Source organism: Leptosomus discolor, chromosome 7, assembly GCF_034619465.1.
Source record: "Leptosomus discolor isolate bLepDis1 chromosome 7, bLepDis1.hap2, whole genome shotgun sequence".
NCBI lineage: Eukaryota > Metazoa > Chordata > Aves > Leptosomiformes > Leptosomidae > Leptosomus > Leptosomus discolor.
This window is the reverse complement of record NC_141397.1, coordinates 46457771-46470108: the sequence shown is the minus strand read 5'-3', so window position 1 is coordinate 46470108 and position 12338 is coordinate 46457771.

Here is a 12338-nt window from a genome sequence, read left to right as displayed (position 1 = left end):
CACAAACTAGACTGAATGTTCTGAATCTTCCAGCTGTATCTGTGTTTTAACTCTGTATCTGGCACGACAAAAGTCAGTGTTACTGTAGAAATGTAAAGGTGCTGTTTTAAATGAAAATGGTGGTACACCTTTAACAAACAGCTGTGATAAACAGGCAGTGCACCACAACACCCACATCAGTGCAGCCTGGCTGACATTTTGTGGTATCCTTCAGAGCAGCAGGTCTCCCCAGATGCACTGCAGTTCATATGTTTGGTGCAGACGTGACCAGACCTCTCACTGCGGGAAGGTGCTGCTGTGTTGGCATTACTGAATGTTGAGTTTATAACACAGCTTCACTTCTGTCAGGGTCTTGCTCTTCATTTCTCCTCTCAAACTGGAACTTTGATAGTAAATGAGTCCATGGGAACTAATATCGTTGAGATGAACATGAAGTTTATGGATAGGAAAAGAAATGACATTTCTTTTCTGAACTTACAGCAGTGGTGTTTTATTAATTATTCCTTCTCCTGCAGTTCAAAATTTGGCTTTCTTTTCAGGTACAACAGACACTGAGGAACCCTCCAGTCTCAGTGACTGCTATTCAGTTTCTCCTCTTGGAACAACGTATCGCTGTGGTTCACTTAGTTTATATGCATTATCCTTCAAATGCTGGCAAAGCATTGACGTTTGACCTGTTGGAAACTGAAGCTAAAGCAAAGGTGATGCAGTGTGTTGTGCACACTCAGGAAAGGTTTGGGCAGTGGAGCAACGTGGGTTGCAGCGAGGGTCTGTTCTGGTCTCATGCAGTGTCTGCTGTCATGCAGGGAGGAAGGTGCATCTGTGGGGAGAGCAAGGGAGATGTGTGGAGCAAGACTTATTCTGAGATTGTGGTGAGCATTGTGGGGCGCATGGTGGTTAAACCTTGTGCAAAATATGGGTTTAGTAACTTGCATCTGTCACGTACTAAGATGGTAAGCTGTGCTGGTAGCTTTCTGGCATCCTGGATGACTTCCAGCAAGAAGTAAGTATTACTAGGGATTCCTTTTAAACTAAACGGCAGAGTCTGCGGTACAAAACCACTTAGAACATCAGAAGTTGACACTGATAGCACTAACGATGTAACCAAGATTCTGCCTGTGCTCTCCATCTTCTCACAGATAGTGAAACAGGCAGGGTCTGGAGGGTGGCCCGAGGGCGCTGCTGTGAAGCCACACAGCCCTGCTGAGTACTGGGGAGCAGCAGCTGCCAGTGCGGCCAAGTGTGTCCCCCCAGGAGGGGCTGATCCAAAGCACTCTTCAATGTGCTTTCCTTTTTTCTCTTCTTCCCCCCCCCCCCCCCCCTTTCTTTTCCTTGCCCTGAACAAAGCTTCATTAAACATCCAGTAACGTCCAACAAGCTGCTGCTACAGTTTCTGATTCAAAATTTTTAAGAATGTGCTTTGGAGTAGCATAGATGGGGGCAGGCAAAGCAACTTCTCTTCCTATTTATTGTGACAAGTCTAAGGATGAGGCAAATGAGTACTGAGGCTTACATACACGACATCAGGTGATGAAACAAAATAGCATTAGGTCTGTAAATTGAAAACTCACAATTTTCAGATTCAATCTAGTCATGGAACATCATCTTTTTAAGTTTTAATGCCGGATTTTTTTCTTGAATATATTTCTTACAAGCTGAAAACCCAGACTTTTAAAGGCCACAGAAAAGATGTGGATTAGTTGGCAGTGATAAATACACTTGTTATGCTTGTTATTTATTATTTATTATTATTTTCCCTTCTGTCTAGTGTAACTGCCTCTTTCGATAAGTGTTATGGAGTTGGGGTAGCCTATGAGATGTACTATGAGTCTTGTGCATGAACTTGGAGCGGGTTTTAAGGAAATGAATAGAAAAATACTAACAAACCCTGTCTCAGCTGGAATCCTGGTGTCTTGAGCTCTGTTGTTCCAACAGTTGGTCTGCAGTTGTGTACTGTGGCAGCACTTGGTCCCACTAGTTACTGCCTTTGACAGTGTATTATGGACAACAGGGAGGGATTTAGCTGTCCCAAAAGGAGTATTTCCCAAGCTCTTGGAAACATGGTATCTCCTGTGCATGTTTCGTGTTCTTTGAGTGATGTGTTTTAACAATGAACTATGATTTTGCAGTTTGTAGAGGCTTGAGCATTGCATTGGGCAGAATCACACTGATGGTGCGTTTTGTTCCATGAGTTCATCAAGCAGCAGTAAGCAAAGGCTTGGGAGTGGTGTTCACTCGGTGGTACGTGAAAGGTAGGGGCAGCTCTAATACATGAAAGAAAGGTGCTGAGAACAAAGGTACCTGCTGGTTTCTTTAACTGAGCTTTTGTAAGAACCCTGTTATATGCATATTCACTACAGGTGCTTGTCTCCTGCTGACGCTGCACAACACTAAATGTTTGTATGAACAGTACTGTAATAACAGCATGTTGACCAACACCACTGCTGTGGTTTGAGTTGTGTCCCATAGCCTTAACTGGGAAGAATGCCTGTTGAAATCTACAGGAATTTGTCACAAGTCCCAGGCTGCATGATTTAGTGCTGGCTGCTGAGCAAAGAGAGATCTCGGTTGCTTGTTCACTTGGAGGAATTGCTACTCGTTGCACTCTCAGGTGAAGGTGGGAATTGCATTCCTTGGAGGAAGCAGATTTCATAAAGAAGCAAGCATAAACTCTAGTTGTAGGAAATCAAATTAAGCCCCACTATTCATCTTTTCTGATCTGGAACTCAGGTGAGGGAGTAGTGTCCGAAACTGCACTGCTCTGCGCTTGTCTGTTGCTTTCGTCTGTGTGTTGTGATACAGAATAACATCAGCATGGAATAATATTTTACTCTTGGTCTGCTCAGGTAATAATGGCATCATAAAATTAAAAGCAACAGAAAAATGAGATTGTAGCTAGGAATTGAATAATAGACCAAAAGAGGAGCTTATAATTGTATCTACGTCTAACATGAATTTCTTTTTCACAGCCTTTGAAATCAAGCCAAGTTTTTCAAGGACAGCCTGGCTTTTTTAGGGAATTATACTCACAAACAGTGGTTCTGCAGTGTAATATTTCTGCCTCATTCCACACTACGGCTGTGAGGTTCAGGCAGGTACTTCTGGTCCTTCAGTCTTCTCATACCAAACACAATCTGACCTTTGTTTTCACAGTTTTTGCCTGCAAAGAAAATCTTGCAAATGTGCTGTGACTGTAACTAACACTGCAATATCTGCCTGGGTCTCCAGACAGCCTGACATAGTCTGCCTGCTCTCAGCAGCTGTTTGTCCTAAAACAAGAAGGCAGATTGCTGTTTAGGAGAGATGGGCCTGTGTCACCTCCTCGAGTCCTGGAACTGCTGACCCGGATTAGCTGAGGACAAGACAAGGAAAATTCTGGAGAGATGAGGTGAAGATGAGCACATAGATTCCAGACCATGAGGAGAAGCTGGGAGTGAAGGGGGATCCACCAGTCGGTGCAACTTCCATTCATTGTTTGTGAATACCCTTTAGCAGTCCTGTTCTTGGGAGGAAAAAAATCACAATGGGAAATTAAGTCCTGAAGTCCTCGAAGTGAAGCCACATTAGAGCATGTTAGTGCCTTATTATGGCCTTTGAGTTAATGTGCGACTTTTTCTTTCCCAAGTTTGCTAGAGCATGCCCCAAATCCCAGTAACATCTGAATTTCTTAGACCTTGCGAGCCACTTCTGCTACTACTTGTTTGACATTTGGATATTGCTTCTTTTGAAATTCTGTTAAAGATGAGGCTAATAATCTCCTGCAGCTTGTCTGTCACAGCATTTGTTATCAACTTAATTGTGCAAATCTGCAGTTCCAACATAATGTGCAATCCAGGTAAAGACTGGATTTTTTTTTTTAAATTAGAATTTGGGGTGTATTATTCTGTACCTCAGGAGGGTTGTCCTCAGGAAAAGGGGTAATTAGAAGCCTTCACACTGCATAGGTCTGAATTGTCTTAAGCTGAAGCTTGGACTCATTGGCAAGCCCACCGTCTCCTGCTGACTTGCTCTTAACACTTGGTAGGGTGCAGTTTCTTGGTGTCTGCTGCTGGCCTTCCAAGAATTTTGCCTTGAGTTGTCTTCAACAATGTTAAATGTAAGCTGATTAAATAAACACTTCACTGGCCCTTGCAAGTCTCAGTTTTGTTTAGATGTGCATGTTTTCTTTTTCTGGACGGTTTTTAATTGAAGTTTTATTTATATAAAAATTGTGAGGTTAAATCTTTCAGAAATGAGTCGCTGAAGCTAGGCACTTACTCACATGTGGGCAAGCTGACTCCCCCTCATCCCAGAGTGGGAGTGAGATTGACTGATGCTGGAGGTATGAGCAGAGGGCTCCCAAAGATACTGTCTTGGATCAGCACTAGATTTTGGCTCTGTTTTCTAATACTAATTTCTGATATGACCTCCTATTGGCTCATTATGTTTAGTGGATATTGGTTTGTGTGTATGAAATGCTTTGGGGGTTGGGGGGGGGCGTTGAAATATTTTAACCAAACTGAAAACTGAGGATCTATCTATCTGCAAATACCCCATAACTTGCTGAGGACAGATAGCCCAGGTTTGGTTTGAGCTGAATACAAAAGCTGCCTTAATCAGGTTGTATAAATGTGCTTATCTTGTACCAGCCTGGGACAGAATGCAGGCTGACTGGTGAGCTTATCGTTTGAGCAGGGGAGGAAGGATGAACATCTTGCTTGTCTGCCGAGGCACTGCACAGGTGTTGGAAGTTTTACGACGTGGCAATTTGGATGTTTTACAGTCTGGCCCAGTTACTGTGGCTGTGGGATGAGGCAAAGGTCTTCTAGTCAGAGGTTGTGTCAACAAGGGCTAGTTCTCAGAGGTTGTACCAACAGTACCAGAGAAGGGAGTCCACGTCTGTACTGTGCACTGGCTTTCCTTCCTTGTGTCTCTCAATTTATGGCACTATCGGCCTGCTAGGAGCCAATCAGAACACAAGATATGACTCGGTCCCACCTCATCATTAGGTATAAAATTAGTCTTTTTAGTCCTCTGGTTTGAGGGTGAGAGCTCCAACTACTGGACAGGTTGATGGGCCTGGACCTCTCTCCTTCCCAAGCAGGGACACCTTCTTGGTGAGAATCGTGGTAATTAAGTATCTTGCTTATTGTAGGCTTACTTAATCTATGCTTGATTATTGTAGTGGTTACTTGTTGTAGTGTATATATCATTAATGGTAGCTAATAGAGATACACAATAATATTTTGGGATAACGTGTATGTTTGTGTGAGACAGTGCATTTATCAAGGGCAATTCAGAACTTGTTACATCTGTCGCCTTAATAAATTACCTTTATTTGCAACTCTGTGAAATTGTTTCAGTGAAAGTCCCTGAGAGGGCTGACAGGCAAACGTTGACTCTAGTATGGGACTTGTGAAACCGTCGCTGTGAAAATCCTTTGAGGGTTCTGGGGTAAGATTAATAAGAGTAAAAAGAGTCTGGAAGTTATACACCAACACTACATACACCTTTAGACATGAACTGTCAACCAGGTGTGGGACTAAGAGTGGATCTAGCCGCATCTAGGCTCCTCTCTGAGAAGGAGTTTAGAGAGCAAGGGGGTCCACTCTGGATGTCATGACCAGATGGGAGGGTCTCCCTGATCACATAAGCAGCTCCTATCCTTAACACAACACTGCTTTCCTTATTCTCTGTATTCTTAGACATAAACCATGGACCGGTTCAATGGGAGGGTTTTCCCTTCCCCCCTTCCCCCCTTCCTTTTCCTTAGACATAAACTGTTATCAGCAAGAGGGCCTCCCTCAGCCATATATCAACCTCATTACCCTTTTATGTGACACGGTGGGATGTCTGTAAGCCAGGCAAAGCCATGCAGTCCCTTTTTGACACATTTATTACTAATAGGAAGCTATAAAGGGCAAAGCATATTTCACAGCTTTTGGGGGCATGCAGCACGTGCCCGTTGCTGCGAGCAGAGGCACACCGCCAGCAGCAGTCAGTACGGGAGCCTGGCTGCCGGTACCAAGGCCTGAACTGTGTAGGAGTTTCTGCAAAAAGCCTAGTGCATATTTTGCTACGTGCACTTATTTAGAAGGCTTTCTACTTTTCCCTGTGTTCAAACTGCTTGAAGTTGAACCATCTCAAAGCCGGCCTTCTGCTGTTCGTGCTTGCTTTGAGATTTCCCTTGTGTGTGGCTGTGGTGGCCATCAGCTGTATAACTGGAGGGACGCCAGCGTATGTCAAAGACATCTATTTAACCACATGTGTCCTGGGCATCTTAGCGCATCAGGAGTGGGAAAGCTGACCCAGGCTTCAGGTACACAGAGGTTCTTTGCTCCTCTCTGACACTTGTCTTGCTACTGAACCTCGCACACCCCATGGAGAGCAGAAGAGGGGCAGGAGGGAGGGCGGCATTGCTGCACAGTGAGTGCTGTCGGCAAACTGGCTCTCGCCTGACACCGTTACAGACTGCAACAGCATCCTCTCTCCCTATAGCCTTTCCCTTTGCTTAAGCAGAATGGGAACTTTTTGTGGGGTTGGCAGCTGTGGTATCAGCCTAATTCACATCACTGCAGTAACTCCAGTTTGATGTGAGGTTTTCCAAGATCCTGTTGAATTCTGTATGTATTTAGAAACTCAGTCCTGAGTCTAGGCTCTCCTTTTCCTGAGAAGTCATTCAGGTACCAATGGTAAAAGCTTGATTGCCTCAAAGACTATGGCAGTTTTAACATGGGCTTCAGCAGAGTCATGATTTGGTCTGCTGGCAGTGATCTCCCTCATCGCTGTGTCTGTGCTGCTCTCCCAGCCTTGCCCTTGCACCAAAGTTTGTGTTGCTTGAGGGTAACTTATTTACTTCTGTAAATAGTCACTAAGCATATAGGCAAAATGTGGTTTGATCACAGTTATCCCTCTGACTACGTGTGCTGTCATGCCACGAGGATGCCCATTCCCCCAACTGCTGTGGCTCAGTGTCAGAAGGAACCTCTCATTTTAGTTTGCATTTTATCTCCCGTGAGTCTTGGAACTCTATAATGTCTATCGACTCCTAGCATAGTGTTGATCACGGCAGGAGTCTCGAGCTGCTGGGTCCTGTCAATGGGAGGAGTTGCAGCCTCCTGCACCAATGCTGCTGCCAGGTCCATGCTGTGACTCCCAGCAGCGGCCGAGGGTCAGCCTTCCTGGTCGCTCTGCAAGGTAAGGCAGCCTGCAGCAAGTTTCCCTGTCCCTCCCCTCTTTATAACTGTATTTTTTTCCCTTTTCTTTTTCGTGTGTGTATGTGCTTGGATCCTAACTTGCAACGTGCACTGAAGCTCTCTGTATTCTCTGTGTCTGCTGACAGACCCTCGCTGGATTCCTAGTTTTTGTTAGCTGGTTAAAAAGAAGATTTCTCTCCCAAGAGAGAAAACTACTTAAAGAAATGCAATAGGTTAGATTTTTTTTTTTTTCCTCTTTTGGTCATTGGGGTTTTACTTTCCTCCTAAGTGGCAATGAATTGGAGTCACAAGGTTTGGAGCAAGAGACAACTCTTTGAAAAGCTTATTGTACTCAAGTAAGACCTTAATCCTGATTTTTATTTTCTTTTTTTTAATCTCCATATCTATGCCATAGATGATTGTCACCTAGCAGGTTAACTTAGTATTTTTGTCCTTGCTATAGACAGAGCTTGAGATTGGCATAAAACAAAAGAAATGTCTTTTAAAAGTTAGTAATCCCAAGACATTGCATGTACTTAATGAGGCCTGCTCCCAAGATGCTAAGGTAATTCACACCCAGTCTCTCTGAAGTTAATTATGTGCTGGTATACACAGCTTAAATCCTTATAAAGTAACTTCCTTACAGATGTTACTATGAATTTATTAAATCCTGTGATGCATCGTTAGTCTTGTTGGCGTCAGCTAGAGTGAAGGGCTCTGAGCACCACAGAGGACTAGGCACATCTTAAGAATTCATTATGAAAAGGAATTTTTAATTATTTTGCTGTGCCTTTCCACTGTAAGCTTTTAAACACATAGCAGACAGTATTCTCTGAGTCTTTATGCAATAAAATGTGTTAGTTGTTTACATTTGGACTTTATTTTAAGCAGGGCTTACTAGTATATATATTGGTGGTAGACACAAATATTCATATTTGACTTGCTCTTACACAAAGCTGCACTACCCCAGCAGTCTGCTGTACATTCTGCTGTGTTGCCAGAAACTACCATGTGGGAATGGGGCTCCAGTATATCTTCTGAGTACCACATCAGAATTATTTCCTGCCCCTGCCCCCCCGCCCCCCCCCCGCAGCAGAGTGACTTTTCACATAAGATTGAACTGCTGTTTTTCTAATCTCTTAAAGAAATCTTTCTTGGCATGTTCAGTAGGTCATTATGAATAATGTACTTTTCTGTTTGGCAGCCAGGCTGGAAAGCTGGGGGAAGGGGAAGCAGAGAGGAAGGCAAGGACTCACTACGTTCGGGGATCATAGTGAAACCAGCACTTTTCCTTTTCTTACAAGACCCAGCAAAAGCCACCACTTTGTTCTGATGGCAGTCATCCCTTTCCCCCCACCTGATACCTTCTTGGTGCCTCTGAGAAAAGCAGTGGATAAGGAGGTCTAAACTCATCAGGCTGCAGAGGTGAGGGTTGTGGCATCCTGGCTTTACTCCAAGGTTTAGGTAGGCAATAGACTGGAGACAAAGCGAGGGGATGAGGATACCTTTGTCTGGGGTTGGGGAGCCTGGGTTTGAGCTCTTCCTCATGGACATTTAGATGTCAAAGCATAGTGGAAGAGGAGCAGAGCATTCCTCTACTTGGACTGCGCTCAGTCAGGTTGGTAGGGCTGCCCTCCAAAGGAGGGCTTCAGGCAAAGGCTGATGTCCAGTTCATCTCATGGTAGGAGTGGTGGGTACCGCTGACCTGGATCTGCTGGGGAGCTTATGGGTCTGAGAACCAGGCCTAAAACTGTTCTCCTGGCAGCTCTATCAGATAGAGCTCGCAGGTGAGACTGCTTCCCTGCCCCACCCCAGCAAGTGTGCTGCTCACAGAGGAAACACAGCATGGTGGCAGGGCTCAGGATTTGGCCCTTTTTGGGTGTAGGCTCAGTTTCTTGGCTTTTATAAAACCTGGTGACACTTGAAAAGGATAGCAGCTCCATCAGATCCCAGCTCTGCACAGGAGAGATGCTGGTCACCTTCAGGAGTCTCTGTGGGAGGCACCCATCCATCTGGAAATTAGTTTGGCCCTCACTGGCTACAGCGGGAGCTGGAGGGAGATGTGGTGTCTACATCATTTCCTAACCCCCACTCCTCTGGGTTCACCAGCCCTTACTCTCTACAACTGCTTTGCAAGACTTCGCGTTACCAGCACTTTATCTTCTTCACTACAGTGCTGCTGCCCCCACGGGACTGTAAAGCGCTGGGCTGATGCGATTTGAGTGGAGGTAGGTGGCGAGAGCTGTGCGACTCTGTAGTGCATGCGCAGGGAAAGCAATGTTTGCTCCCGCTTCATGCCCGTGAGAATGAGCAGTTTGCCAGTGGAGGAGTGATGGGGTCCTCTGCTCTGTGGGAGAAGGGGAAATAGAGGGCAGGTACCGGGACTGCAGTGTAGTAGCAGCCCAAGGGGGTGATCATCCAGGGAGGGAGCAAGTGTGCAGGTGGGGTGAGCCTGCTCGTGGGAGCAAGTGCTCTGTGATTGAGCAAATGCTTGTGCTCTGTGTTTTCAGAGGCATTGCAGTGTGTCCCTGAACTCATTGCCCAGTCCCTAGCAATTTGGTAAATCTTACATCTGTGCATGTGCTCAGTCACTTTCTGAATCCAAACAAACTTCTGGTATCACATTGCCTTGTGGCAAGCTTAATGACACATGTGAAGAGTTTCTTCACTTTTTTGGAAATGTGTGTTGCTAGCTGCAGTTGATCCCCTTGCTGATTTTTGGGAGGATACTTTAACCTATGGCTGCCCTTTTACCCTCCTGATGCCATGCGTAACCTCATAGGTTTATAGTGTCTCCTGCCACAGTTCCTTCTCCAGGCTGAAGGTCCTCATCTGCTTGCTCCTCTCACCTAAGTGGCTTCTTTCATTACTTTTTTCTTCCTCCTTCTCATTTCTCCCTAAACCTCCACGTCTGTCTTATTAAAGAGCAGCTGGAACAACATGTATTATTGAAGATACAGATGTGCTGTGGATTTATAGGTTGCCGCACGATGTTTTCCATTTCCATCCCTATTCCTTCCCTAGAAATACCATTGTTTCAGGCTGCTGTGGAGCTGCCGCTTTCGCCCAACTGCCTGCTCAGCCCCTGGCAGCGTTGCTGGGCCATACACCAGCCCGCAGCCCCTTCGCTGGGCATGCAGGGTGAGGATTGCTTCCCCTTTCCCCATGTTTGTGTTCACTCATATTTATGCACTTTAACTCTTCCCAAACTCTGCTCATTTGCCTGACCCTAACACGGCACCGCAGGGGGGTGCCTGCCTTCCTTCGCGTGATGCCACTGAGGCCCTGCAGGGTATTTCTGCCACACCCAGCCCTTTTGCCTCCTGCCGGAACAGGGACCTCGAAATGCAGCTCATGCTTCCAGCTGCAAACCAAGCCCCCGTGAACTTCCTTAGTTTCTGTGTTTGCTTGTACAGGCAGAATTCCCCTTTTCCTCACGTGCAGGAAGGCAGATGACTGCTTGCCCCTGCCCTGTAGCAGAGTTGATGAATCATTTCCTTTTCGGTATTTTAGTAAAATTGTGTTGTTCAGAGCTCATCTAAAGTGTTTTAATGTTTTGAGCACTTGGGCTCTTCTCTTTGCTCTCTTCCTGCAATTGTCCAAAGGCTGGATTTTTTTGTCTCGCTCCCAACAGTTGTTACTTGCTTGGAAGTGTTGTGGGTGGGTTTGTCTCTATCAATGCAAATTAATTTGTTTGCTCATTTTCTAGTCAGCCTTTTAATTTTTGTTGTACATTGCTGTCTGTGCAGTTTTAAAGCATGAATGTGTATTTCTACTAGTGAGAGTGACCTTCTACATAAAGGAAACCAAGGCGCTACTTGTACCTTTAGACCTTGGAGATTTTGCTCAGTTGAATATAAAGCTAGGATTGTATTTTTTAAAAAAAAGAAATAGTTCAGAGTTTTGAAGAACAGACTCTTATTAATGCTGGGATTTCTGCTTGGTGAACCGCTGCTTTGTGTGCTTGGCTGTTTGAGAGGGAAGTTGGTATGTCAGCAGAGAGATATGTTGCTCTTAATTAGATGGAGCTAGATACATAGTCAGACGCCCCAGTTTTGATTTAAATACTGGCTGCAGTGGGGGCAGTTCTGTGTTGAAAATGGGGGTTGGCTTGACTTGTATGTATTGCTCCTGGGTTGGCAAAATAAGGAGATGAAGGGACAGTGTGATTTATTGTCTAGACACTAGAAAACGCCTGGAAAGAGGTGTGTTTCAGCATTCCTACTGTAGTCTACGTAACAAGCTAAATTAAGTACCAATATGTAAACCCAAGGAGCAAGGAAAAAAAATGCTAGAGTTTGCTTAAAGGTACTGATTACATGGCTATCTCAGCATTAAAAAGAAAAAGGAGGAGGAAAAAGATGCAAACAGGGCACTGAAAGGGTGAAGCCTGGTACCCAGCTTTTCTGGGCTACGTGTAATAACCCAGGATTTGGTTTCCAGCTAGGCAGCAAGCTGCCTGTGTTGTGAAGTGCATAACTAGGAGTCGAGGTTTTTTTCCCAAAGACCCTCTTTCCTGAGGCTGATTCATATCTGCCCTTATTGTTATCTATTGTGTTCACATGAGGTTTTTTCTTTTGTTAGTCTGTTTTCCTTCCTTGTTTTTAAAGCATAGCTGAGAGTCACACCCTTCTGGGTCATACAGATAAAAGATCACAAGCTTTTTACAGTGAGCTAGAGCCAGCCTGCTGACTACAAGAAAATATGCTGAGGTTTTCAAACGCGGGTGCCACATCGCCGTTGCAAAAGGCAGCGATCGCGCAGAGATGCACACTGGTGGGACTTGGCCAGATCCAGACCATCCATTTCCACTGCTGACAGGCAAGTGTGCTTAACAACATCATCTCATCTTGGAGAATTACTGCTTTTGTGTTTGTGCTCTTCATCTCTACTGCCCTGTGCTGTGAAGGACAAGAGCTGTGGGACACAGAGGTGTTTATGGGCACTATGGTTGCATGTACACAGTGACCAGAGCTCAAGTCTTGGAGTTGGAAAGTGAGCCTTCAGCTGAGCTCTGCTGTGATGTGAGTGACCTGGGACCTATCACATAATGCCTTGTCACTTTTCACCTGCCTGCTTGTGTACGTTAACTGTGCATACCTGCGTATTTCATCAGGTTATTGCAAAGCCTGTAGAAGATTGAATTCATTCCGTCAAAGGGAG